Genomic DNA, 24,481 nt, shown 5'->3' with positions numbered 1-24,481 from the left:
CAGTTTTGTTATCCAAAGTTAGCCACAGCAGACCAGGCAAAATCAAAAGCTTGCAATGGCAGACCAGACAAAATCCAAAACACTCAAGAGGCATTATACATTATAGCAAACCTAAAAGAATCCTTATTGGCAATGATATAATAAAATTATACTGTTAGTGACAACGAATAGTGACTTATAACTAGTGTAATATGCACTACTGAACTTAAAAGGGAAGAAAAATAATGTGGTAAATAGTTTAAATTCTCTTTGTACAAAAATCCTTTCATATGTTTTCACTGTCTAAATAGTCAAGTTTCTTTTAAGTTTCACTTTAACGCTGACTTCCTTGGATTTCTAAATGTTTCAGAAAACTAAGGCCCCAAATCCAGCAAGAACACATACAATAAGTACTTTACATATTCTTACACCCTTGACCACAGTGGGACTTTTTTGACAGTGTCACAGTGCACAAACTCCCAATGGTGCACAGCTAGTACTCCAAAGAACAAAACACTCATGTTAAATGAGGTGATGGAGGGCATTAATGGGGAGTAAAGATCAAGATTTTAATCTCATACCTCCTACTCCACTTAATTTTCCCACTCTCCCAACTGATTTTAACTACCAAGGGTGATTGACAGAAAGCTTTAGTCCCTCACTGTGCCAAGATGTCTTTTCAGCTGCTGTTTGTGGATTTCTTGCCACTTTAAATTTTACAATATAAAACTAAATTAGGACTTGTTCACAGCATTACCAATTTAGAGGCAAATCCTGCAAGTACTTACTACTGAGCATAGTCCCATTGACTTCAGTGGGCTACACCTATTAAGTGCATACAGGATCAAGCTGTTATACCCAAGACAGCAAGTTAGTTTTCTAATTGTAATTTTTATTTCTCATTATTGAGGGCATCCACTGATCTGGACAAGACTTTATATATTAGACCCGCTCATTCCATCAGTGTGGAGGAAATCTGTGCTCCCTACCCCCATCAGAGTTTAAACTCCCTCTGCTGGACTGCTGCAGCACCATATTCTGATCCCAGAAGAGGGCATCCAAAACTGAAACTAAATAAACAACTTGATAGAAAATTTTAACAACACTGTAGACAGGATTATTAGAATTAAAAGAACAACGCATTTTAATCAAGAACATGGTGATGTGTGTAGGGAGAGTCTATTCAGACATAGGAAGGGTCCTTTCCATGAAAAGAAACAACATTATACTGGCTAGACATTACCTATAGAAGTGATCTCTTATTGTTTCTACTTCCTGTGGAGCAAAAGAAACAAATACAAGTTGACATTTCTCTAGAGGGATTCATAGCAATGGACAATGTATGTACTCATGTAATTTTAATTATATTTGCTCGCCTGGTTTAGCTTCAATGAAGCCAAGAATACCAAAAGCTCAACGAAGGAGAAAAAAAATTATTATAGTGTTTAGGAAAGGAATTGCAAACTTCAAGCAGCCACACTGCAAGTGTCAAAGTATAAAGTTTTATGGTTCTCTGTCCAAAACTCTGAAGAACCTTTTGCAGAGTAACTTTGATGCTTCCAGCAGGCATCTCAGTTGCTGTTTTGCATGTCTGGTATACATTCAATCTGAGCCAAATAGAGACTGAGTATTGAGGCCCTGAAGCACTGTTTGAGACCTCCTATGAAAAACAAACAACGGTAGCGGACTTTCACCACTGACAGACAGATTTTAAAGCTCATTTCATACCAAAAGTGTGATATTCTTTTCGTACTGATACTTGAATGTAGGGCAAAAAAAGAGGAATGAAACAGATTGATTTAATTTGAATTCTGTTCTTTTTTTGGTTTTGTATAAGATCAGGAAATGGATTAAGTACCATCTTTTCAAGGAAGAATTGAAAATGGGTTTTTTAATTGAAAAAACTCCCAGTTCAATAACTCTCCTGCCTGAAAGCAATTGCTGTAAGGAAACAAGGAGAGGCTTCCAGTCTAGGATTAAAAGGGGGATTTTGTATGGTTCTGCTGAAACCAGGCTGAAAGAGCCACGGCAAAGGTCTGCACTCCGAGTAACTGTAGCAGAGCTCCAGTTTTGTGGCTCCTCAGAAGTCTCCATGCACATGGAGCACCTTTTAACATGCAGATTAGTCAATTTACTCATCACCATAATGCAGTACAACAATCAGAGAGAAGCAGCTCAGTGGGTAGCTTCATTTGGAAAAGAAATAATGACCTGGAAGCTGATTCCCTTAGAGGGAGAAAGATTTCTCTCATTGCTGCCCATTTTTTAAAAAACATTTTTATGCATTTAGATTTAAAATAAGAGAAGCTTTTCCGAGGATCTAGGTGCCCTAGTAAGTCATTAGAGATACAATACAGTAACTCCTTGCTTAACGTTGTAGTTATATTCCTGAAAAATGTGACTTTAAGCGAAACACTGTTCAGCAAATCCAATTTCCCCATAAGAATTAACGTAAATGGGGGGGGAGGAGTGTTAGGTTCCAGGGAAATTTTTTTCCGACAAAAGAAACACACACACACACACACACACACAGTATAAGTTTTAAACAAACAATTTAATACTGTACTCAGCAATGATGATTGTGAAGCTTGGTTGAGGTGGTGAAGTCAGAGAGTGGAAGAGGGTTGGATATTTCCCAGGGAATGCCTTACTGCTAAATGATGAACTAGCACTCAGCTGAGCCCTCAATGATTAACATGTTAATGTAGCCTCACACTCTACAAGGCAGCACAAATAGAGGGAGGGAAGACAACATGGCAGACAGACAGACACACACCCTGGGTGAGAGAGAGAGAGAGATGTGCATCGCCCCTTTAAGTACGCTGACCGCACTCTAAGTACATTGCCTTTTTAAGTAGATCAGCAAGTTGAAACATCAACTGCTGCCAGCAAGCTCCCTCCATCCTGAGCCCTGTCGTGTGTCTCCCCCCCCCCCCCCGCTCTATGGAGCTGGGGTAAGAGGGGTGCAGGAGCAGGGGGACATCCTGACATTAGTACCCCTCTTTCCCCCACCCCCACCCCGCACAGCAAACAGGAAGCTCCTGGAAGCAGCTCCAAGGCAGAGGGCAGGAGCAGCACATGGCAGTGGGGGGAGGGACAGCTGAACTGCCCGGCAATTGATAGCCTGCTGGGCGGCCGCACAGGGAACTTAGGGAAGCCGGAGCTGATAGGGAGGCTGCCGGTCCATCCTGGTTCCAAGCTCCCACCAGCTAGCTCCAACGGGCTGCTCTTTCTGCACGCAGTGGACAAAGCAGGCGGCTGCCAAACAACGTTATAAGGGAGCATTGCACAACTTTAAACGAGCATGTTCCCTAATTGATTGGCAACGAAACAATGTTAACTGGGACGACTTTAAGTGAGGAGTTACAATGAAATCCCAGCAGCATCTATGTAATCATTTCAACAGGAACTCAGACACATACAGCAACTCTTTTTCCCTGCCATCACTCTTAGAGGAAGCATACCCTCTGCCCTCCACACACACACACACACACACACACACACACTTGCAGCATGCCAATTAAGGTCATTAAATTCAGGTTATTTCAGACCAAGAGAGCAAGTTCCACAGCCCTGACAGAGAACCTCTTTTATAATAAGCGGGATCCAGCTCAGGTGCTCCGGCTGGCTATAGTTGTGGTAATATAGCACAGGGAAAGAGGCGATCCTTCAGGTAGAATGTAAACCTAGGACTACAATGGATAAGTTCATAGTCCTGAATTGGTTCTCTAATTGCACTACCAGAGGCAGAACGTCTGGCCTAAAGGTGAAAGTGACTTGACCCAAGCCCCAGAGGTTTCATGGAAGCGTTTGACCTATCTCCAGTATTTGCAGGAACAAAAACAAAGCCCAGATTTCTCAGATTAGAGGCAGGTCCCCCAGAACCTAACCTCATTGTGGTGGAATGAGCATATCTAAACCACAAATAAGGTCTAAAACAGTGAATTTATCTGTATGAAAACTATTATTAATAGGACAGCTGGTTTACTAGGTGATGGGAGAAAGGAGAAGAGAGGGAAGGTTCTCTCATGGATTGGTAACTGGTTAAAAGATAGGAAACAAAGAACAGGAATAAATGGTCAGTTTTCAGAATGGAGAGAGGTAAATAGTGGTATCCCCAGGGATCTGTACTGGGCCTAGTCCTATTGAACATATTCAAACGATCTGGAAAAAGGGGTAAACAGTGAGGTGGCAAAATTTGCAGATGATACAAAACTACCCAAGATAGCTAAGTCCCAGGCAGACTGCAAAACGCTACAAAAGGATCTCACAAAACTGGGTGACTGGGCAACAAAATGGCAGATGAAATTTAATGTTGATAAATGCAAAGCAATGCACATTGCAAAACATAATCCTAACTATACATATACAATGAAGGGGTCTAAATTAGTTGTTACCACTCAAGAAAGATCTTGGAGTCATTGTGGATAGTTCTCTGAAATTATCCACTCAATGTGCAGCGGCTGTCCAAAAAGCAAACAGAATGTTGGGAATCATCAAGAAAGGGATAGATAATAAGACAGAAAATATCATATTACCTCTATATAAATCCATGGTACACCCACACCTTGAATACTGTGTGCAGATGTGGTCGCCCCATCTCAAAACAGATATACTGGAATTGGAAAAGGTTCAGAAAAGGGCAACAAAAATGATGAGGGGTATAGAACGGCTTCCGTATGAGGAAAGGTTAATGAGACTGGGACTTTTCAGCTTGGAAAAGAAGCGACTAAGGGGGGATATGATAGAGGTCTATAAAATCATGAGTGGTATAGAGAAAGTAAATAAGGAAGTGTTATTTACTCCTCATAATACAAGGACAAGGGGCCACCAAATGAAATTAAAAGGTAGAAGGTTTAAAATAAACACAAAAGTATTTTTTCACGCAACGCACTATCAACCTCTAAACTCCTTGCCAGAGGGTGTTGTAAAGGCCAATACTATAACAGGGTTCAAAAAGGAGCTAGATAGATTCATGGAAGATAGGTTCATCAATGGCTACTAGCCAGAATGGGCAGGAATGGTGTCCCCAGCCTCTGTTTGCCAGAAGCTGGGATTGGGTGACAGGGCATGGATCACTTGATAACCTATCTGTTCATTCCCTCTGGGGCACTTGCCATTGGCCTCTGTCAGAGGACAGGATACTGGGCTTGATGGACCTTTGATCTGACCCAGTATTGCTATTCTTATGAGAAGAGGTCCAAATAATCCAGTAAACATTATCTTTCTATTAGAACATAAGAATGGCCATACTGCGTCAAACCAATAGTCCATCTAGCCCAGTCTTCTATCTTCTGACAGTGGCCAATGTCAGATCCTTCAAAGGGAATTAACAAAACAGGGCAATCATCAAATGATCTGTCCCATCATCCAGTCCCAGCATCTGGTAGTCAGAGGCATAGGGACACCAAGAGCATGGGGCTGGCTAATAGCCATTGATGGACCAATCCTCCATCAATTTACCTAATTCTTTTTGAGCTCAGTTATAGTTTTGATCTTCACAACATCCCCAGATTGTTCCACAGGTTGGCAGTGTGTGGTGTGAAAAAATACTTCCTTATATTTGTTTTAAACCTCCTGCCTATTAATTTCATTGGGTGACTCCTGGTTCTTGTGTTATGTGAAGGGGTAAATAACAATTCCTTATTTTCTTTCTCCACACCGTTCATGATTTTACACACCTCTATCCTTACTCGTCTCTTTTCTAAGCTGAATAGTCCCACTATTTTCAATCTCTCATTATATGGAAGATATTCTATACCATTAAATCAATTTTGTTGCCTTTCTCTGTACCTTTTACATTTTTAATGTATTGTTTTTGAGATGGCGGCACTAGAACTACACACTATTCACAATGTGGGCATACCATGAATTGATATAATGGCATTATGATATTTTCTGTCTCATTATTATGGTTAAGATTTTGTCAGTTATTTTTAGTAAAAGTCATGGACAAATTGTGGGCAATAAACAAAAATTCATGGAAACCCATGACCTGTCTGACTTTTAGTAAAAATAATTGGGGGGAGGAGGGAGGAAGAGAGAGGAAGGTGACAGGGAGATGACTAAAGTACAAGTGGGGAAGGAGGGATGAGAGCCCAAGCCCCGCTGGGGGAATAAGGTGGGGATGTCCAGCACCTGCTGCCGCAGCGGAGAGCTCCAGGGGTCCCCACTGCAGCCCTGGTAGCTAGGAGCTTCGGGGCCTTTGCTGGCTGAGAGCTAAGTGGAAAATGTCACAGAGGTCCCTGGAAGTCACAGAATCCATGACCTAATCTTATCCTTACTCGTTATCTATCCCTTTCCTGTACTGTTGCACATTGAGCTCATGTTTTCTGTGAATAACTCCAAGATCTCTTTCTTGAGCGGTAACAGCCCTCAATTTTGTTTGTATAGTTGGGATTATATGTTTGCCAACATGCATTACTTTGCATTTATCAATACTACATTTCATCTGCCATTTTGTTGCCCAGTCACCCAGTTCTGTGAGAGTCCTTTGTAAATCTGCACAGTCTGCTTTGGATTTAACTATTTTGAGTAATTTTGTATTATCTCCAAACTTTGCTACTTCATTGTTTATCCCTTTTCCAGATCATTAATTAATATGTTGAACAGCACTAGTCCCACTACAGATCCGTGGGGGACACCTCTATTTATCTCTCCATTCTGAAAACTGACCATTTATTCCTACCCTTTTAACTAGTTACTAATCCATGAGAGGACCATCCCTCTTATTCCATAACTGCTTACTTTGCTTAAGAGCCTTCCATGAGAGACCTTGTCAAAGGCTTTCTGATGGTCCAAGTACACTATATAAATTGGATCACCTTTGTCCACAGGGTTGTTGACCCCCTCAAAGAATTCTAATAGACTAGTGAGGCATGATTTCCCTTTACAAAAGCCATTATGGTGTTTTTAAAAAGTTTCCATGCAGCTTGCAGGCATTTCACTCTGGTGACAGTTTTAATTTCCACTTAACTAGCTTCCTTATTTTTGTGTAGTTCCTCTTTCTGAAGAGAAATGCTACTGTGGTGGGCTTCTTTGGGATTCTCCCCCTCCCCCATAAGGATGTTAAATTTAAATATTATTATGGTTGCTATGGCCAAGCAGTTCAGTTCTATTCACCTTGTGGACCAGATCCTGTGCGCCATTTAAGATTAAATCATGAATTGCCTCTCCCATTGTGGGTTCCAGGACTAGCTGCTCCAAGAAGCTGTCATTAGTGGTGTCTAGAAACTTTATTTCTACATCTCGCCCTGAAGTGCCATGTAGCTAGTCAATATAGGGACAGTTGAAATTCCCCATTATTCATTATTATTATGATTGAGTCTTCTATTTTTAATCTCCCTGAACATTTCACAACCACCATCCTGGTCAGGTGGTCAGCATATATCTTATTGCTATACTCTATTATTCAAGCACAGAATTTCTAGAGAGATTCTAGGATACCATGTGATTCATTTAAGATCTTTCTATATTTGACTCTATGCTCTCTTTCACCGATAGTGTCCGTCTCCCGCCAGCACAACCTGCTCTATCATTCATATATATTTTGTACCTAGGTATTACAATGTCCCACTGATTGTCATCATTCCACCAAGTTTCTGTGATGCCTATTATATCAATATTCTCATTTAATACCAGGCACTCAAGTTCATCCATCTTAATATTTAGAGACTTCTAGCATTTGTATACACTCACTCATAAAATTTGCCACTTTTTAATTGTCTACCTTCATGTGAGGTAACTGAATAGGACTCTCTTTTATTTGACTGTATCTCTTCAGTTTCTTCCTCTACTTTATCAACTTCTATCCTCTCCTCTTTACCAGGATATAGAGAATCCTGTTAATAGATCATCCCCTATGGGATGTCTGTCTGAACCATGTGCTCCTTCACATCTGTCAGCTTTGCCCCAGCCCTTAGCTTAAAAAGTCCTTTACACCCTTTTTAGCTTTATATGCCAGCAATCTGATTCCATTTTGGTTTAGGTGGAGCCCATCCTCCCTCTGGGAAGAAGTTGCTTGGATTTTTGATAACATTCGACATGGCCAAAAAGAGAGAAAGAGATCCTTGTCAAGGTTATAAATTATAGCTCTGAAGATGGCCACAGAGTGAAGTATTTCTCTTGGAGAAGACTGGTTTCAGGAAGACGACTGGTAACATGATAGACTGATGCAGATGGAATTCCAAGAACGCCTTGGGAATGAACTTGGATTGCAGTCTCATCACCACTTGTCCCTGTGCAATTACATGTACAGTGGCATACAGGCTTGCTGAGTCTCTATGCTGACATGATAGTAAGGTGGTATAATGAACACTGCAATAGTTGTTCACAGGCAGACTCCATAAACCACAGGAGAACCAAATAAAAGTCCCACATTGGAGTCAGGTCTTTAAGTGGGAAGCAGGCATGAAGAAGGCCCTTCATTAACCTTGATTCTGAAGCGTGTAAGAAACCTGAATGTGATCACCTGCTGCCAGGTGAACTTAAGCTAAATGCCAGTCCTGCAGTTCCCTCTTTCAGGAGCAACACACAGACCAGAATATTTGAAATCTGGGCTTTAACTGGACTCACATTAGTTTGGGCTGCCCACATGAAAAAATTTTTCCAGTCTGAAGAATTGGTATTTCTACTAGAAGCCTTCCTGCTCTGTATAAGAATCTCTTGCAGCTGTTGGGAGCACTTCCTGTCAGCAATGCTCATCCATATAGCATCCAGGCCATCAGGTGCAGTGACTGCAGGTCTGGATGCAGTATCTGACCCTGGTTCTGAGTCACTGCTGTCTGAGCAAGAGGGAAGATGTGTGGGTGACAGACCTAGGATAGGTACCCAGCCAGACAGCTAAAGCTATTTCAGCCCATCCGAGGTTATCATGGTAAAAGTAGCTTTGCCCTGTCTAATCTTGGATATTATCCTGCGAGTGAGGGGGACTGTTGGAAAGGCATAGGAGGCCTCGAGATTACCAAAGAAGAAAAGCATCTGGCAGAGATTGTAGGCTCTTGCCTCCCCTGGAGCAGACAGTCTTGCATCTGGCATTCTCTACCATGGCAAATAAGTTTATGGACGGGGTCCCCCATCGTTGGAATACTTGATCGGATATGGATTTCCACAGCAAGCGCTCCTGGTCAGTTATTGTTTTTCTGTTCAAGAAGTCAGCAAGGTCCTTCCTGATCTCTGGAGGATGAAGAGCCGGTGGTATCACCCTGTGTCAACAGTGATATTTCCAGAACTTGATGGCATCCCCCATTATTTGATATAGTGCATTCCTGGCATATTGTCCAGCAGAATCTGCACTACAGAGTTCCACAAAACAGGCAGGAATGTTATGCAGGCTAACCTGATGACCTTCTGCTCTAGGTATGTTAATGTGTAACCTCAGATCATCCAGGGACTCAAACCTTATATTTGGAGGTGATTCAGGTGGTCAACCCAGCCTTTTCCAGAAGCATCAATAACAGGTGTCATTACTAGGAAGGGGCTTGAAAAAGACCCTTCCTCACATTAAAGGGCTGCAGCCATCTGGTAAGTACTCACAGGACTTGGGACAGGAGAGACAGTAATCTGTTCATATGATGTTTGGATGGAGGAATACACTGTCATTAGCCAGCATTATAATCACCACAGACAGTCTGGCAATCAATGTCACACATCCATACATGCAAATGTGTGTCCTATTAATCCCAGGCACATGCAAACCATTGTGGAAAGTTTCATCCTTATGTCACGTATGAGTGACTGAAGGAACGTGACTCTATCCTCTAGCAGATATGCTCATGTTGACTGAGTCAAATAGGGCACCAGTAAGTTCTACTGGCCAGGATGATGTGGCAGACCATTTTTTGTAGTTCATCTGGAATCCTAATTGAGACACCACGGAGAGGACTTCCTCTAGAGCTACCTTGGTCTTGTCCAGCCTGTATTCCTGAGAAATCTCTTCTATAACTCCTAGATAGCACAACAAAGCCACTTCTGTTTGTAAAAGGTCTTGTGAAAGTGGGAGAGGGAAGAGCGATGGGGAAGGGGTAAGGAAAGTCACCTTCCAGTTCTTATCTCCGGCACCCATCTGTCAGTCATGTCTGACCAGGCCCAGTGAAATGGGGCAAGACTGCTTCCAAAATAAGTGCTCCAGAGACTACTACTAGTGCAGCTCTTGAACAAGCAGTCAAATGTACTAGTTGATGGGTTTAATAGTCCCTCACACTTCTTGTTTATGAGGGTGATTCTGGGCAATTTTTATACTGTGGCAAGTGTGAGTGAGATCATTCGAAGAGTAGTATCAGTATTACTAATAAAACAGCATCCAATTAAAAAAATATGCGTGTTCTTCTCTGGTGACAGAATAGAACCACTGCAAACAATTGATATATTATCTTCATTATATTCTGTAGTCTCCAGAAATTTAAAGAATATTAAAGAAAAAGCAGCTCACCACAGACAGTTGTCTTGTGTAGAGCTTTTAAACAAAACGAGAGGAGGGAAAACACCCTAACATGTAAGTTTGTACTCACTAATGAATAGAACCTTGTATTACATATAGTAGTGATTTATGCCATCCATATCTTTAGGGAACATGTAAATCTCCTTGTGGTACTTTCATGACAGCAATGTAATAAGAGCTGCAGTTACAAAAAAAGGAAAGTCACTTCAATGGTGAAAGCAGGCACCAGTGGAGTTTACTCCTAATAAATATTCTACTCAGCTTTGTTTGGGTGAGTGGCCAAAAGGATAGTAGTGGCAGAAGTTTATATAAACTGTCGAGGGGGGGAGGGGGGGGGGGAGGGAGGGAGACACCACACGACGCACAAAACTGTTAACGACCTGAAACTGTTCTTCTTTGAAATGTGATGCAGACCTGTATTCTACATGGGTGTGCATGCCCCGCACACTGGAGCTGAAGAGCTTTACCTAGCAGAACCTGCAGAGCGGTGCTCATGCCCTTCAGCAACAGCCCCTCCCCTGGCCATATAAGGGCAGCAGCACCCCAGCCGCCTCAGTTCCTTCACACCAAAAGACAGAAGTACAGACTACAATGCAGAGGGCGAGTCATGGAATATACATCACCTCTCAAAGAACAATAGTAACAATGTCAACACAGAAAATGAAGCTGTACTTTGAATTGATAGGGTTGTTCCCTTTTGGATAATTCATAAATACATGCAATAATAAAAATAAATTGTAATAGAAATTACTGGAATAGAGTCATACTGAAGATAGCGTTGGCATATTTTTTAAAATAAATTTACCTTAAAAGAATATTCTGTTTAAGTTACTGGAAATTTTGTATTTAAAATGTCCTATTATGAGTTATATTAGTTGCAAATGGCTGTCATTGGTACATTGGTAAACGCAGACATTTTAAATGCTTTAGTCCTACCAAAATAGAAGAACTCTGCTCAGCTAGTTATCCCTGAAAGGATATCACTTCTGTAAAAGTGATAGATTAAATAGTTATTGAGCTACATGGTCAACTTGCTTAGAAATTTGTGATTAATGTACACACAAAAATGCATAGCCATCTAATTCTGTTACAAAATATTTTTAAACCAAAAAGGCAAACATTAAACAACTCTCTCAGTTCTACATATTGTCTAAAATCAAGATGATGTCCATATTACTTTGTTTTTCTTCCTTTCCTCATTTACTATACTGTATATACAGTACATGACATTTATTTTATGGAAAGTAAAAAATGAACAAATAATAATAAAATTGAACCGAGTTCCTAGACAGCGATCCAGGCCACACAAAATAAATGCTAATGGCAGTTTATCTACTCTCGCAGGTCAGCCACACACAGAGAAAGGTGCTAGTACTCTCTGCACTCTCCATTTATACCATCAGGCTGCAAGAATATGATGGGGGCTAATTTAGCTACAACAAGTCAGGAAAAAGATCTTGGAGTCATCGTGGATAGTTCTCTGAAAATGTCCACGCAGTGTGCAGAGGTGGTCAAAAAAGCAAACAGGATGTTAGGAATCATTAAAAAGGGGATAGAAAATAAGACAGAATATATTATTGCCCTTATATAAATCGATGGTATGCCCTCATCTTGAATACTAAGTACAGAAGTGGTCTCCTCATCTCAAAAAAGATATACTGGCACTAGAAAAGGTTCAGAAAAGGGCAACTAAAATGATTAAGGGTTTGGAACGGGTCCCATATGAGGAGAGATTAAAGAGGCTAGGACTCATCAGCTTGGAAAAGAGGACACTAAGGGGGGATATGATAGGGGTATAGAAAATCATGAGTGATGTGGAGAAAGTGGATAAGGAAAAGTTATTTACTTATTCCCATAATACAAGAACTAGGGGTCACCAAATGAAATTAATAGGCAGCAGGTTTAAAACAAATAAAAGGAAGTTCTTCTTCACCCAGCGCACAGTCAACTTGTGGAACGCCTTACCTGAGGAGGTTGTGAAGGCTAGGACTATAACAGAGTTTAAAAGAGAACTGGATAAATTCATGGTGGTTAAGTCCATTAATGGCTATTAGCCAGGACGGGTAAGGAATGGTGTCCCTAGCCTCTGTTTGTCAGAGGGTGGAGATGGATGGCAGGAGAGAGATCACTTGATCATTGCCTGTTAGGTTCACTCCCTCTGGGGCACCTGGCATTGGCCACTGTCGGTAGACCGGATACTGGGCTAGATGGACCTTTGGTCTGACCCAGTACGACCTTTCTTATGTTATGTTGTAAGAAGACTGGCCAAACACAAGTTGACTAGAAACTCCACTTGTGGCCATTATCTCTGGTGTGTGTAAGGTCAGGCTCATGCTACAGAGAAATATTAGCTGCTGCTAGATATCAGTTACTGCAATGCAAAAACTCTGCTGGTTTTCATTGTAGTTCAAGAGATTTAGCCACAATTATCACATCTCACTTTTTTTTTTTTTTTTTAACCATTTCATGTTCCAATAAAAAAAAAAAAAAGCTAAAAACTGTCTTACTTCTACAGGCATGGTAACTTGAAAGTAAAACTGCTGAATCAACACAGTACAAATTCTACTACTGTATTCTAAACAAATACATGTGAAGGATATAAGCAAACGGGATCACAGTGAAAAGGGGGAAAACATCTCCCGATCACAGTTTACTACGAAATTTCAATTTATAGGCCTTCTAGCAATGGAACCATATTTAGACCTATGTTTGCTACAACAAATTAATTAATTTGGCAGTTGCTATGGTTACTGTCAGAGCTTCCTCAAGGTCAGCAAAGAAACACCCAAGGCCAGAAGGGTGAAATTCATACAAGATAAGAGATCAGTCATTGTTGGTTATGTATTATTAGCAAATCTGTGACACAAATGATTTATTAATTTATACAAAATCTACTTTGTACTATAATGAAGTTCCAAAAAAATTATATATTGGCAAGTGCCAACAGGGTATGCTTTCTTATTTTTAAACACACATTCAGGTAAAAATAGTCTGGATGAAATAAAATGTTCTTGATTCCTGCAAAGTGCAGAGGGGCTTTCAGGAGGTGCTTATAACTCTTAAAATGTAAAGCCTAATTTTGCTAATTATTATTTCATCTGCCTTGAAATAAAAAGTGCAATTACTCTATAGTCAATCAAAATGTGGCCTGAAAACATACATGTTTCTCTTATATTAAATGCCACAACCCAGAGAAGGAATGGGCATAAATGGACCAAAACGAAGGGAGTAATCCTTCAGGAATGAAATGTATATGCAAAAAATCCACCATTCTGTTCTATTCTCTGTAGTATTGCCTTAAAGGACATTATCAGCCAGGGGTGGGGTTAAACAGCCACCATTTGGGGGCAAAACTAAACATGGCCCAAGTTATAATATTTAGCTATCTTACTACCTTGATAGTGCACACGTCAACTAGTTAGATACCCAACAATATTATTTACAACTTCAAAATTGAATGCTGAGTTGATACCCCTTTTAAAAGTTTGGTCCTACAATTCTTCCATATCCAAAGTCAATTTAGAAATGGAATGGACAAGGAATATTTTAAGAATTTTTGGAAACCAGACATCATATTGCTAACAGGATGAGCGAACACTTCTGCTCTTTACCAAGCTTCTCTCTCTGTATGGTATAGAACTATAACAAACAGCCTGTCGCTGTGACATCTCATGGATATCTAGCCATCAGCTAGAGACCAGCATGGCTAAAACAAAGCTCAATCTTCAATTCCAAAGCTTCCTTCTCTACCTTCAGTCTCAATCCCTGTGGACAACAGCACTACCCAGACCTGTAACCTAGGCCTCATCTTCCATTCAGACCTCTCTGTGGTCCTCATGCCCAGGCTATATCTAAATCTTGTTGATTCTTTCTGCATAACAATTCTAAGATATGGCATTTCCTCCCTCCATTCAGCTAAAACTCTCATTCAGGCTCTCATTATGTTGCATCCTGATTACTGCAACATCTTTCCCCTGACTGACAAATGTAATCTTGCCCCATTAATGATGCTGCTGCAAAGATCTTTCTCCTAGCTCCTTACTTTGACCATGTCCCCCCTCACTTGACAACAGTTGGGTGCCTAGTGCTCTAAGATCATTACCTATCATGCTTACTGACCAATACTGTTTCACTGTTTACTTGTACACCTACATCTGTCTGTATCCACCAGTTGTTTCTTGTCTTATACTTAGATTGTAAACTCTTCGGGGCAAGGGCAGTCTTTTTATTCTATGTACTACAGTGCCTAACACAATGGGGTGCTGGTACATGACTAGGGCTCCCAGGTAATACTATAATACACATTATTAATAATATTAACTAGCCTTTCCTTTGTAATGTGTAAGTTGTCCTTTGTACTGTGTAAGTTGGCCAGAGAATGAGTTCTTTCACAAAAATAGTTAGTAGACTGTTCAAACCATGCTATTACTGCTAAACCACCTTTACAGTTATCCAGGAATATAGTTCCAGAAATAAAAAGAAAGCATCACCCTGATCTTTACCACATTCATTGCAAGTCATTTTTGGGTGTATTCTAATCTTGAGTAAGAAGCACTGCTGAAATTGAAACTACAGACAATCACATATGTGATGGGTTGGAAAAAACCTAAAAGGAAAATAAGCTCAATCACACAAACAAAAAAAGAGAATGCATCGGTAACGTAAGGTTTAATAAAGTTTAAGGTAAGATGTAACCACTATCTAGTTGCTATTCCATTTATAGTTAAAACTAAAACCTTAGCCTAACCTATATTTTAGACAACTCACAAACAAAATTTGCCCAGTACAATGGTTTCCAAACTTTTTCCCCCGAAAGGGCCCCTTTGGCAAGTGTCTGTGAGGTTAGACTATGGCCCAGAATTTTAAGAGTATTCTAGAATCAAATTGTATATGAAGAGATTACACTGTATTGTATTCACTCAAATGTAATTATTTAAGAATCTTTAGAATTCAGTTAAGATCTCCTTGTGCCACAAAAACGTGAATGCAATGAGTTATGCAGTAAACTCAAAATTCTCAGTTTGTAAATCCTAGTATCTATGCTTACATGTTACTGAAAAGCAGCTAAATAGGACATTGGGAAGGACCTCGAAAACATGTGCACAAACTTTACAGACAGACTTTCCCCCCCCCCCCCCACAGTTCCCTTTAAAATGTGGACTTTTGCCTGTCTGTTTTTATCTAAATAATTCAATCAACATGATTTAGTGTGAATAACTTGACAACATTTTAACTGACATGTTTGTTATTCAGTGATTTTATTGCATGATGATCAGTAAAATTTCAATCTAAAAAGTTGCTGTAACCATGTGTTACTAGAACAGGAGTACTTGTGGCACCTTAGAGACTAACAAATTTATTAGAGCATAAGCTTTTGTGGACTACAGCCCAATTCTTCGGATGCATACAGAAGAAGTGGGCTGTAGTCCACGAAAGCTTATGCTCTAATAAATTTGTTAGTCTCTAAGGTGCCACAAGTACTCCTGTTCTTTTTGCGGATACAGACTAACACTGCTGCTACTCTGAAACCTGGCATGTGTTACTATACAGCCATGTTAGATTTTCTTTTTTAATAGGTAGTTTCTTAAAGAAATCTTAGGAGTGAGCACTTAGTCTATGGTGAAACAGTTATTTTCTTCTAAGGGTTCTGAAGAGTCTTGTATTGCTCATATCAACACTGTAACAAGTAAATTAACCTGATAATCAGCAATGCAGTCAGTCACAAACTAAAGCAAACCACTTATCTGTCAACACTTATTTGATCTCTGGTTTCTGGTGTACTTTGAAAATATAGAAACGAAACAGGATACGATATATATATAGAGCCCTGAGCAGATACAAAATGTATCTCCGTGGATATCTGCGGAGCTGCAGGCCTCTATCAGGAACCTCAGCGGCAAAAGCTACTGCTCGCAGGAGCCAGCGCCCAGACTGGGGAGCTCCTCTGGCATGGCCGTACTGTCCCCAGCCTGCCCACTGGGGCGGGCACCAGGCTCACCGGCAACTGTCCCTGGTCATGCTAGTCTGTGCAAGCAACTCTCACTCCCAGACAGCAGTGGTATGACTCTCCTGTACCTTTCCCCCCCTGTACTTTTAAATTAAGAGCAACTAGGATTTTGTTTTCCTACTGTTTTCCTTAAGTGGAAGTAAAGAAACAAGTTATAAAATTTAATAATAATAATATCTAACCCATCAAATACTGTGTATTTTTAAAGGTGACAATAAACCCATCATTGCCCTGTACACTTACGCACATGCTTAACTCTGAGCCCTTGAGTGACCCATTGACTGCAATAGGACTACTCACATGAGTAAACGTAAGCATATAACTGTTCATAGGGTTAAAACCAATAAAACCAATGGGATAACCTCCTGAACCCTATTGTCTTTTCAAAATTAGCAATTTAACTACCAAGCATATTTACATTCTTTTTATGTAATTCTTATGGGGACCAAAAAGCAGCAGCATTCCCTACACCTATGAAATACTGAGAATAAGTCTGGGTAAATTCACAAGACTACTTTATCCTTGCAGTGGCCATAGAATTAATTTTCAGTTGATAGCACTCTTCATTTCAGAAATTCTCCTTGACAAAGTAAATATAACCAACCGTAAGTGCCACCTTGCTCAATTAACAAACAACAACAAGTGAGCCATCACGATCGCCGGGGGGAGGCACCTTTGCCAGCTCATAACAGTAGTGGATGCAGGCTGTGATCCACGATGCTATCCTCTAGGCAGACACCAGGCCACCCTTCATCCTGTCTGCAACCACAACAAACAACTGTGTAGACTTATGGAATGGCTTTGTTCTATCTATATAGAAGGCCAGGGCCTGTCTGACGTCCAGCGTATGCAACCTGCATTCCTCATCTGTTGCGTGAGGCTTTGGACAAAAGGACCAGCAAGTATATGTCTTGACCAGTATGGAACTGGGCGATGACCTTGGGTAGAAAGGCTGGGTGCAGACTCAGCTGGACTTTGTCTTTATCAAAGACAAAGATAAGGTGGTTCTAATGTGAGAGCCCTGATCTCGGACACCCTATGAGCCAAAGTAATAGCAACTAAGAAGAGACCTTTGAGGAGAGAAGCAGGAGGGAGCAGGAAGCCAGGAGCTCAAAGGGGGGGACCCAAGAGCTTTCACAGCACAAGATTCGGGTCCCAAGGAGGAACCAGATCCCAGACATGCAGGTAAAGGCACTCCAGTCCTTTCAGGAACTGCGCTGTCGTTGGGTGGGCAAAGGCTGACCGGCCTTGAAACAAAGGGTGGAATGCCGAAATGGCCGCCAGGTGCACCTTGACCTAAGACAGTGACAGGCCCTAGAGCTTAATGTGCAGCAAATAGTCCAGGACGTCTTGCAGTAGGGCCTCTTCTGCACGGATGTGACGATCCGAGGCCCAACATGTGAACTGCTTCCACTTTGCCACATAGGTAGCTCTGGTGGAGGGCTTCCTGCTGCCCAGGAGGACCTGCTGGACATCAGCACACCACCATCATTCATCCAGAGGATGTTGGTCCTGCTTAGAGCAGGGGATTAGACTAGATGACCTCCTGAGGTCTCGTCCAACCCTAATATTCTATGATTCTATAATCCCCACTTAGGCATGCAGCAGCCAGGCTGTCAAGTGCAGTGCTGCCAGGTTCGGGTGTAGCACATTGACGTGGTCCTGGGACAGCAGATCCAGCTGAAGAGGCATTTGCAGGGGGGTGGCTGCCGACAGACTCAGCAGTGTATCAAACCAGTGTCGATGAGGCCATGCTGGGACTACAAGGATGACAGTTGCTTTGACTTGCTTCACTTTTAGCGGGACCTTGTGAATTAACAGCACCGGCAGGAAGGCATACATCAGCGCTCCCGACCACAGAATCAGGAAGGCATCCGACAGGAGCCCTTGTCCCTGCCCTGCAGCGAGCAGAACACGTGGCACTGTCTGTTCTGCCGGGATGCAAACAGGTCCACCTGGAGAGTCCCCCACCTGTGGAAGATTAGGCTGACCACCTCCAGATGCAGCAACCATTCTTGGCAAGATGAGAAGGTCCTGCTGAAGAGATCTGCCAGGACGTTCTTGGTTCTGGGCAGATGGGCGGCTACCAGGGTGAATGGCGTGCCACACACAGAAGTCCCAGAGGCTGAGCATTTCCTGACAAAGGGCTGAAGATCTGGCGCCGCCATACGGGTTGATGTAATACATTGTAGCAGTGTTGTCCATCATGACCTACACCACCTTGCCTTTCAGGTGGGGCAAGAAAGCCTGGCAAGCCAGGCGAATCACTTTGAGCTCCCTGACATTGATACGAAGGGCTAGGTCGTGTTGTAGCCAGCAGCCCTGGGTGTTGAGCTTGCCCAGGTGGGTTCTCCAGCTCAGATCTGATGCATCCAAGACCAGGGTGAGCGATGGAGATGGGGGTCACGAAAGGAACTCCTTGCAGCACCGATTCAGGATCCCGCCACCAGTCCAAAGACAGTAGGACATGGCTCGGCACCAGGAGCACTCTGTCTAGGGGGTGCCTGCTGGGAATGTCAACCGAGGCTAGTCACGTTTGCAGAGGCCTCAGATGAAGCCGGGCATGGCTGACCACATATGTGCATGTCACAAACACATGTGGGCTGTGGTAAGTGGGTGGCTTTTTATGTGGGAGACCAAGTCCGCCATGGCCTGAAACCACACTTCCAGAAGGAAGGTCCTGGCCCACGTGGAGTTGAGAACCGCTTCGATAAACTATGTGTTGGAGTGGTGTTAATAAACACAGAAAAGTTCATGTTAACAGGTTGGGTTGATGCAGGTGGAACGCACCGGATTGAAGCTTCTTTGCACCTGCTCTGGACACCTGCCCTTGATGATCCAGTCATCAAAGTACAAGAACAAGTGGACCCCTACCGCCTGAGGTAAGCCGCCACTGGTGCCATGCACTTGGTGAACACCCCTTTGTGGACGATGGTAGGCCAAAAGGGAGTGCCAAGAACTGGAAATTGTGTCCTCCCACTATGAACAGAGGAAACACCTATACCCCGGGAATATGGAGACAAGGAAATAAGCGTCCTTCAAGTCGAGAGCAGGGTACCGGTCTCCCAGATCCAGGGAAGGGATAATGGAGGCCAGGGAAACCATGCGGAACTTCAACTTCTTGAGAGACTTGTTGAGGCGACGCAGGGCCCAGATGGGTCTTAGGATTGCTTTGGCGTCTGCGATTACGAAACAACAGGAGTAGAATCCTCTTCCTTGCACGACCCAAGGAACCTCCTCCACCGCCCCCAGGCACAGGAACTTTTCGACCTCCTAAACGAGGAGCTGCTCATGAGAAGGGTCCCTGAAGAGGGGGAGTGGGAGGGAGCAGCAGCCATGCATTGTAGGGTATAGCCCCGGGATACTATATCCAAGACCCAGCAGTCTAAGGTTACCCTTAACCAAGCCAAATGGAAAGGTGGACACAGTCCAGGAAAGGGCAGGAAGGATCCAGGGAATTGACTGGGGCATTGCTCTCGAGTGCACCCTCAAAATGCACGCTTCTAGCCCCCAAGGTGTTTGGCAGGCCCAGGCTGTGCAGATGAGCAGGATGAAGAAGGGTGGTGCCAACTGAAGCTATTGCCCCTTCTTCTTGCAGAACTCTGGCGGGGCTGCCAAGGCCTTGGCGGTGGGGGCAGCTGGAAGAACTTCCTAGCAGATTGTGGCATATGTATGCCCAATGAGCGAAGGGTGGCCTTGGTATCCTTCACTCCATGCAATCTGGCATCCATCTGCTCAGAGAGAAGACCCACCCCATCAAAAGGAAGGTCTTGGCTAGTCTGCATGTCCTGCCAGAGGCCCGCTGCCTGCAGCCATGAGCTACGCCTCATGACTAAGGCTCCATGTTGGTCACAAATTCTGTGACTTTCCGTGACTTCCGTGACTTTTGCAGCAGCAACGTGCGGCTGGCCCCCCAGGCCATGGCACCCCCTGCCCAGCACCCACGGCACCATGTGTGCCCTCCTCCCCCGTTTTAGTCAGGGGTATTTTTAGTAAAAGTCACGGACAGGTCACAGGCCTTGAATTTTTGTTTATTGCCCCGTGACTTGTCCATGTCTTTTACTAAAAATACCCGTGACTAAAATGTAGTCTTACTCATGACCACAGCAGATGTAACTACAGAAGCCACATAGTCCACCGCATCCCAGGCCATTGCAGAGAACACCTGTCTGCTGCTGTGCCCTCCTCCACCAAGGTGCTGAACTCCTGGGCTAACCCCGGTGGGAAGGACTCTAGGAACTTGCAGAGTTGAAATTGTACCTGCCCAAGAGGGCCTGGTGGTTTGCAGGCTGGCAGTCAAGTAATTCTCTCTCCCAAAGAGATGCAGTCTTTTGACCTCTATTTTTGGGGGTACAAGAGGAATGGAGTAGCTTTTCTTTTTTGTTGGCCGCAGAGACGACCAATGAGCCCAGGGGAGGGTGGATATACAGCTGTCCTAGCCAAAGGGTTAGAGTAAGTATTTTTTTTCCTGCCCTGTTGGAAGTGGGAGAGATGGACGAGAAGGTGTGCCATAGGGCCGGTGTGCCATAGGGCCTTGGTGATCTTTAAGACCCCTTCGTGGACTGGCAGAGCAATGCGGGCAGGGGTTGGAAGCCAAGAGGACATTAAAACGAGTCCATCTACTCTGTCATTTCCTCTACTTCCAAGCCCAGATTTTCTGCCACTCTTCAGAGCAGAGCCTATGCTCCCTGAAGTCATCTGGCAGTCTGGCTCTTGAAGGACCCGCAACCGCCTTGTCCAGGGACAATGAGGATGACTGGGTTACCGGAGGTGGTTCCAAGGCTTGGTCCACCACCAGGGAGAAGAAATTTGGTACCGCTTCCTCTATCCTGGCCGCCGAACGATCTGCATGCACCGAGCCCGGTGTCATTCATGCACCTGGTGCAGCCAGTGCTGCTGATGCCACCTGCTGTTGCTCTGAGGCAGCAGCCTATGATTTCTGGGAAGGGGGCATTGCCACGACTGGCATTCCCCAGGAACCCCAATAAGGCCACTGGCTTTGATACCACTGCTGTACCATCGCAGTCAATGTGACATCGGGGCTCCAATTACGCTGGTGGGACCTGGGCGAGTGGCTAAACTGGCCCTCTGTGCTGGAGAAGTCCCCTTCCGTTGACCACAAAGGAACCGTTGATGACTGGGTGTGCCTGCTAACGTTTGTCGTTGGAGACCGGAGCGGGATGAGCAGTGTCTGTATCGGGGTGAAAGGTAGTGGCACCTGGGAGTCCGGAGCCTGGATATGGATTGTTCTCATGTGGCACATTCTTCGATAGGAAGCTGACCAATAAGAGGGTGAGCAGTGCTGGTAATATGGAGACCGGACGTTGATCTCTAGGTGAACTGTGCCTGAGTGGCGGTGATCACGGTGCCAGTGACCAGTGGGTGAGCCCCAAAGGATTGGAGCTGCGGATCCAGGGATTTGCGTCACTGTGATGAGAAGCGCTGTCTCGTATCAGAGGATCATCGTCTATCTCCCCCAGGAGTCACAGCAGCTGGCTTGCCCTCCTGGGGAGCCTCTGCTGCATCCTGCTGCCTCAACGGCAGCAGTGGAGGCCTCTGCTCTCTCTGCACCAGGGAGGCCTGGGAAGATGCCAGCGCCAGCAGAGGCTTGGATCCCATACCACTCCCTTGAGTCGGTGACAGACCTTTAGAGGGGCTCAGAGCCCCAACAGGAGAGGCATGCACTCATGGCTCTGGAGTGGCCGGGTGGGCTAAACTAGGTCCCTTGCCCGAAAACCCTTGGGCCTTTTTTCCTGATGCCGGCGAGCTGTGCTTCCATGCCTTCTTCTTAGGCACCAGAGATGTTGATCCGTGCAAGGCAGAGCCCAGTACCAGTGTTACACTATGCACCGATGCCAAGGTGCTTACTGATTCTTGGTGGGAGGGCTCATATGCCAGGTGAAGGGCCAACTCCATTAGCAGTGCTCAGAGTCAGATATCCCACTCCTTCTGAGTTTGTGGCCAAAAGTTTTTACAGAGACACTTCTCTTTGATGTATGATTCGTCCAAGCACTTGGGACAATAGCGGTGGGGATTGCTAACAGGCATAGGCCTATTACAGTCCGTGAGCCCGGCAGACCGGGGCATGCCCCCCCGGGGCAAAGTCCCACTGGGGACTCTAACTACGACAATAACTATCAAGAATAATTAAAACTATGTACAAAGCCCTAACGCTGAATGGCTCTTAACGAGGCGAGAAAACCGCTAACGACTTGCAAGGCAAGGGAAAGAGGTGCTCTGACTAACCACCACGGGTGGTAAGAAGGAACTGAGAGGGCATAGGGCTGGCGGTGCCTGATATACCACAGCATGCATGCGGCACTTCAGAAGGCACCACAGCCAACCCTATGGATACCACTAAGGCAAAAGTCTCTGATGACCCTACATGTGGGCACACACACACCTAGAATGGAATTGACATGAGCAAGCACTCGAAAAAGAAGGGGGATTTCCCAGAGACGGCTGGGCCTGCTGATTAGAACCAGAGCTAAAGAACCTTCTTCTCCGAGGTCTATGATTTTTTCCAAAAAGAAATCAAACTGCCTGGGCAGATAGAGAGGTTGCCTAAAGTATTATTGGGAGTACTGTGTGTGGGGCAGTATCTGCTGTCATCTCTTGAAACCTAAGGATTAGACAGTCGCCTGGGAGTCTTTACATGAATCTAACTTCATCATTTTTGTCCAAGACTAAAAGAACACCATGAAAAGGAGGTCCTCTATAGTGTGTTGTATGTTGGGTGCTACACCAGAATTATATAGCCACGACTTTTTTAATTATAGCAGCACAGGCCATAGCCAATGCAGACCAAAGACTTTTTGTGGCCAAATGGCCCTCTACCATTAAGCCTTGAAGTCTTCCAATGCGTCTTCAGGAAGTTTCTCCGGTAATTTTGACAAAGCTTCCCAGTTAAAGTCATACTCAGCTAACAGCATTTGCAGATTAGCTATAAAATCTGGAGACATGAAGTGGAATACATTTTTCTGCCCAACATGTCCAGTCATTTGGGCTCTCTTTGGGGGCAGACTTGTATCTCCCTTGCCTCGATCTCTCACTGGCAACCACCACCACCAGGGAATTCAGACCCAAATGAGAATAAAAACACTAATCCACGTGCAGAGACATGGGAGTGCTTGTCTGTGCGAGAGAACAAAGCTGGTGTGTTCAACAGGACCTTTGCTGGCTCCAAAAAGACCTCACTAATTAAAATGGCTACCCTTCCTGGGATGGCCCCCTGAAGGCTATCCAGTAGCTCATAGGTATTCTTGTTCAGTAGCTCAGCTCATGACCAAGAGCAGAGGCCACTCTCCTAAATACATCCTGGTAAAACTTAAAATCCTCTAGTACTGGTTTGGAGGAGCCTGCAGCCACCAAGTCATCAGGGAAAACGAGAACAAATTAACAGAAGATGATGTAGCTTCCTGAGACAAGCCTTGTTCTTCCAGTAATGACTTGTCCTGTTGGAGTAGTTGATCAGGAAGGGTAACCTCTGCTGGAAGGATATGAGGTTCTGTTGTGGTAGGGTCCAGCGACCTCTTGAATGAGGTGGAGACCACAACCTGGCAGACTGAGGGACTCCCCAGGGATTACAAGGAGGCCAACAGAGAAGGGAGTAGGGCATAGGGAGACAAAAGGTGTCAGGCCATGCTGACCTGTTCTTCAATATGATCAATACTAATCCCAGTACCGACGGTCCCCATCCAGAGGTCGTCTGGATGACTTACTAGACCTAGTGCACCCAGCTGGGGATGGCAAGGAGCTGGACAGCCCTCATCTTGAAGGGTCTTTGGAATATTGCATCAGCCTAGGAGGTGCGCAACCTGGTGGAGCTACTGAATGATATGATTTGTCTAGCACCCAGTGGGATGGAGACAAGTCAGTACTGACTATGTGCAGTGATCTGTGCCCAAACAGTCCATGAGACGTAAAAGGTCTGACATCTAACTCCGGTACCAAAAACAAGCTTCATATGCAATGTTGAGGAATAAACTGGGGTCAGCCCCCAGTGTGACAATTCCCCAGTATCAAAGCAATGGAAACCAAAATTGAGGGCATCCATG

At 44.0% G+C, this 24,481-nt stretch overlaps 1 protein-coding gene across 1 annotated transcript in view; it reads right to left on the bottom strand.

Moving 5' to 3' along the window:
- Positions 1-24,481, bottom strand: part of UHRF2 (ubiquitin like with PHD and ring finger domains 2) — a 190,746-nt gene that overhangs the window by 81,939 nt on the left and 84,326 nt on the right. The gene's annotated exons all lie outside the window — the stretch shown is intronic.

This window comes from Malaclemys terrapin, chromosome 6 (genome assembly GCF_027887155.1).
Source record: "Malaclemys terrapin pileata isolate rMalTer1 chromosome 6, rMalTer1.hap1, whole genome shotgun sequence".
Taxonomy (NCBI): Eukaryota; Metazoa; Chordata; order Testudines; family Emydidae; genus Malaclemys; species Malaclemys terrapin.
This window is presented reverse-complemented; position numbering and strand designations above follow the sequence as displayed.